Source organism: Populus alba, chromosome 19, assembly GCF_005239225.2.
Source record: "Populus alba chromosome 19, ASM523922v2, whole genome shotgun sequence".
Classification (NCBI taxonomy): Eukaryota; Viridiplantae; Streptophyta; class Magnoliopsida; order Malpighiales; family Salicaceae; genus Populus; species Populus alba.
This window is the reverse complement of record NC_133302.1, coordinates 12,168,868-12,174,500: the sequence shown is the minus strand read 5'-3', so window position 1 is coordinate 12,174,500 and position 5,633 is coordinate 12,168,868. Positions and strand designations below refer to the sequence as shown.

The window sequence follows — 5,633 nt, the reverse complement described above, 5'->3', positions numbered from 1 at the left end:
TGTATAATCATAATTTTTATGTGATTAGAAAATCATAGAAAGGAAAGATGTAAAGATAAAACAAGTACAAACTAAAAAAAATCTTATAGATCCTTTTACTAAGCCACTATCCTTGTAAAAGCATTATTGTTAAGTAGAGCGATATGATATTTAATAAATGAGTAATTGACTTTAGTGTAAGTGGGAGATTGTTAGTGTATATGTCTTGTAGCCAATTAGTTGGCAATATATTTAATTTATTAATAAAAATATATTTATCTTTAATATTCATCAAATATTTGATTAATGAATCTAGAGTGAAGATAAAGTCATTGGGACAAAAATGCTTTACAAAGAAAATTATAAAGTTATAATTATGTAATTCCTATTACATTAAAGCATTGTTCGTAAATATTCTTGGTTAATGCTCTATTAAGACAGGATATTAATTATAGTTGTTTATAATAATATATATTATGTTTTTTTCTTTTATGAAAGGATAGTTGTTCTCATAAGTTAATATATGAGGGATACCTTGAAATAATATATAAATGCATGTTAGATGACATTTACTCTTAACTGACCTACATGAGAATTCTATATGGAGAAATCACATGTATCTATGGAAAGACTCACATGACAGTTGTGTAAGTGATCTTTATACTTGAGATCACTAAGTTATCTTATATAAGAAATGTTATGCTTTGATCTTACTACACGTTATCCTAATCAAGGGTAAAAAATAAGCAAATATTGGGTATAACAAGAACTATATGAAGGTATTTGAGTAATCAAGAGAGGATTCATCATCGTAGGTAAATTAGAAAAAAAAAGTTTTATTTTTTCTCAAATAGTATTACTTGTAAATTCTTGCACAAGGTGTAATGAGATTTAAAAAGACTTTCAAATCTGATTAAAAAAATCAATGACTATGTTATTGATAACAAACATGATTTGACATGTGGATACACTACATGCTATAATATCTAAATATAAACATTGTTGATGAAGGGATAATAATTACATTAAGAAATTGATCACTAAATGATTAAGTCAAATCACTTATGATTTTTTTAATATTTAGGAGATCATGATAGGTTGGTAGACCAATACTTGATCTTCAAATATAAATAAATCAATTATTGAATTGACAATAAATTAATTTGTTTAATTTATTTAATCCTATTTTTAATTTAGAATTGTGATTTATATTTAGACCAACTTATTAGGGAACCTAATGGATCACACATATAAGAACCATTAGTCAGAAATTAAAATGGGATGATTAATCATGTGTGACTTGATTGCAAATAAGTTTTAAAAATCGAGGATTAGAATGTAACTATACAGGGAATTACAATTCTAGACATATAAAAATTAAGTAGGGAATCGATGAAATAAATTTCTAAAATTGTCATGAAATAGTAAATGTGATATTATTCAGGGGACAAATTGATATTTCGTTGTTTATAGGATTTTTCAGGTTTCCTTATAAATAGAATGTCATGCCTCGTATTTGTTGTATAGAAACTACATAAGTTTCAAAATACTTGAAAAACACAAAAGAAAAGAAATAGTATTCAAAGACATAGCAATCTCTCTCTCTTAAAAGGGTGCAGGAAATTTATCACTAATGGTTCATGTGAATTACTGTTAGATACTGAATACTTGAATAACTTGTGTTTTGTGACAACCTAGCCTTAAAACAATTATTTAAAGCCACAAAAAACATTTCATCTTTATATAATATTCGTATAAACCCCCTAAATCCATTTGCTAAATCCTTAAAACTCCCAAAAAAAATTTAAATTTATTATTTTCACTAATGTTTCAAGAAACTCAACATATGTTATTTTGGGCTATATAACTCATTAATATTTAACTTCTAGTTTTTTTTTTTTTAATTGTGAACCATACAAAACCCAAGTCTCAAGCGACATGTGATGGTTATTTGTCTTCATTTATGCCACAAATATTTTGTCATAAATATATTAATTAATTTATACATGGATGAAGAACTTAAAGTTTGATGAGGAGAGTCTCACTAGCCACCATCTCTAAAGCTGGTAATTAAAAGAGAAAAAAAAAAAAGAAAAGAGGAGTGACGGCTCTTTGGTTTTGATATGTCAAACTTAGGTTCAATAAGTGAGTTGGACCTGGCAGTAGCCAAATTTGGTGGGCAGCGGCAAAACATTACAAGTCTATTTGTTTTATTGTTTTAAAAATGTTTTTTAAAAAATTAATTTTTTTTATTTTTTATTTATTTTAAATTAATATATTTTAAATATTTTTAAATCATTTTAATATGCTAATATCAAAAAATATTTTTAAAAAAAATTTTAAAAAAAATTATTAATATATATTTTAATATAAAAAATTATTTAAAAAATAACTACAACCATACTAAAACAAGCTCCCCAGGAGCTGCTGCCTGTGAAGGAATAATTTTGGTCATAGGTCTTGTCTGAAAAAAATATATAAAGCCAGCCGCAGGCAGATGCAAGTCTAAAAAGATCAGATCGTTTAGGTAATCTCTCTCCGTCTTCTATTTTTATCCTCAGTCGTTTTAGGAGGTCAAACTCATCTCTTTATTTTTCTGACGTTATATTGTTGAATGCCACTTTTAACAGAAATCAATTTGCTGTCAGGTAATGGTTATTTATGATTACATTTCAAACTTATTAATTATTTGAGGCTGTAGTGTATGTTGTTTATTTATGGTGCCCAAATTGCACCCTCAGCATGAACATATATATAAAATTGGTTTTGAACCATGGACTCTGGTCTTGTCAAACAAACATGAAATTTGAAGTTCACGGATGTTGTTGGCTCATCTCAAACCTTGAGTTTCTGTCAGATTTTGGAGATCGAGTATAATCAGGTTTAAACTAAGAACAGAGGCATCAATAACATTCATTTTATATGTTTTCCAGATTGTGACCTTGATTGATTTCCTTTCTTCAATTGAAATCTATCTCTCTGACCTGAATCTTAATCTTTATGTGCAACATCTAAATTCCCATAATCATGCGGACCATGGGTCAGTATTACATTGGGATTTTGTGCCTCAAATTATCGCAAGGTGTTTGGAATTCGATTGCCTTCTCATTTCTTTCATACTAATCTCCTGCAGTCACATTCATTTATTCTTTGGTTGGGGTTAAAAGGAAACTTTTATTGGCGTTTGGAGCTGCATACTTTTGAGAACATTGAGATTACGCGCAAGTGTATGTAATTAGCCAAATATGGCTTCTGATCTCCAAGGTCTCAACCTCAATCCTTGTGGGAAAAACAAGAAACAAAATGTCTAGGCTTCTAAGTTTTACAGTTTCTTCCCTTTTGTATCTGAGATAGCTACATGTAAAGTTATTCTTATTTCTTTATTTCCGAAATATCCTCAACAAAGCTAGCTGCCCACCCTTGAAGATTCATATCCATCTTTATTGTTCTCAAAGCATTATAAAGTGGCTAATGTGTTTAAGGTCATCATTGCGGCTGTGATTGTGTTCCCAGTTATGGTTATGGTGTTCCTTTTTAAGGGAGAATCTACTTAGAGCTATCAACAGTTCAAATACATAGTAGCTGAGTAAGAAAGCAAATGTTCAACAACAAAGAAATATTCTTACACTCAGAACAGATTGTTTTGTAGCACCAGGCGGGATAACAAGTTTAGGATTAAGAGACTGTAAACCATAGGATAATTTAGAGTTCAAGATGAGAAAATAATGGACTACTAGTCTCACACCAGTAGGTTCAACTATTCAAGGAATCATTCCTTGTTAGAAAGCCTCACACTTTCAACAACATAAACCACACTGCTGAATTGTTAGTGACTTTATTGACTGCTGGAAAAAGAAGATATAAAGCTAAAGTTGCCAATTACCTAACTTGTATAACGATAAATCATAACCACCCAAACGCATTAATACAGATCGTGCAAGTGGATGCAAATAAAATAAAGACTTAAAAAACCATAAAATAGACCCACAAAATAATAAAATTTGGAAGCGGAGGCTGCTATTAAGAGTGCCTTGATAGAATAACGTGAACAGTAACAACCCACCACCAAAAGACTCTAACTTAACTCCCAAGTAGAGCCAGCTTCACCGTTATCTCACCAATTCAACGATTGATGCATATAAATCTGTCTCTTTTGATCTCTTCTGTAAAGCTTAAGCTGATTTCCATCATCTTTATTGGCTTGGTGAAACTGGATCTTGTCGAGTGATCAACTAGAAATTGCTAGTACAAATCTGAATTTAACCATTCATTATTTCCCTGTCCATATCATATACTTTTGTTCCTTGTTCTCTTGCATTTTATATTCTTATCTACTTGGCATATCTTTCATTTTCTTGATCATGTGCTGTATAGTGTAAGTTCGAACTCCCATACAAGTTGAAATCGCGAACTCTTGCTAAAACTAAAAATCCTCTGACTGGAAAAATATCCCCTTCTCCCGTACTTAACCTGTGCTTCAAACCCCTTTATTTAACAAAAAAAACGTCTGTATTTCAACAGTACAATAGGTGAGCTTCTGGCCAAAGCTTTGGACTGTAGTTTTCTGGATGCTGATGATTTTCACCCTCAATCAAACAAAGGTACCTATAAACTAATTCGGTATTTTTTATTTAACTACTCACTGCATTGTTGTTTGCTTTTACAGTCTTCATGCATTTATTAAATTTCTTTACATTCTTGCGTCCTATCACTGACTCTTTCCCCCCCCCCCCCATCACTATAGACAAAATGCATCAAGGAATACCTCTAACAGAGGAAGACCGGATTCCATGGCTTGAAATCCTACAAGATGCTTTACGGGAGAGCTTGATCAGTGGAAAAACTGTAGTGCTCAGCTGTTCTGCTCTGCAGAAACAATATCGAGAAATTTTTAGATCTGCAGACTGTAATTACCATCATGGAAGCTTTAACAGTGCAGTTAAGTTCGTGTTGCTGGATGCCAAGGCTGAGGTGCTTGCGGAGCGATTAGATAAAAGAGCTGCAGAAGGGAAGCCTTTCATGCCGGCAAAGCTGTTGCAATCTCAGTTGGAGTTGCTTCAGATAGATGATTCTGAAGCAATATGTAAAGTTGATGCTACTCTAAATCCTCAAGAACTTGTAAATGCCATAAAAACTTTGATTTTCAGACCAAGAAAACCAATTGCATTATAAGTGCAGAGTGAATTCAAGATCAGCCACTTCAAACTTGCTTCGTGATAAGAAAAACCCAACTTGGTTCCATTAAAGATCATGTGGCCGTACAGATTTGTAGATTTAATAATCCAAGGAATTGATTAGAAACTTCTAAGTTTTGTTATATTAAATCATTGACAAGCCACGGAACTGGCTCTGTGTCATTTGATCGTATTTTTTATGTTTCCAATCGGCTAATCCATGATTGATAAAACTGTTTAATAGCTTGCAAAGAGATGGTGAGATGATTTAAGATGAAATTGTGCACCTCATACGAAATTTTGAACAAAGAGCAAAGGAACAAGCCTATTGAATAGGAGCTGTTAGAAGCTGCCATGAGGCCACAGCTGTTTCCAACTCTATCTCAACAACGTTGTCGTGCCTACTTGGAAGACAGACGTGGGTTCGTTGTGCTTTTAAATTTGAATTGTCTATATTTCTCAAACCAGTACTTGGTCAAG

At 31.8% G+C, this 5,633-nt stretch overlaps 1 non-coding gene across 1 annotated transcript; it reads left to right on the top strand.

Moving 5' to 3' along the window:
- The first annotated feature begins 3,257 nt into the window (after positions 1–3,257).
- Positions 3,258–5,280, top strand: LOC118042911 (uncharacterized). Its single transcript, XR_012168955.1, has 2 exons — positions 3,258–4,580; positions 4,724–5,280. It is a non-coding gene; the product is annotated as an uncharacterized protein (transcript).
- Positions 5,281–5,633: the final 353 nt, after the last annotated feature.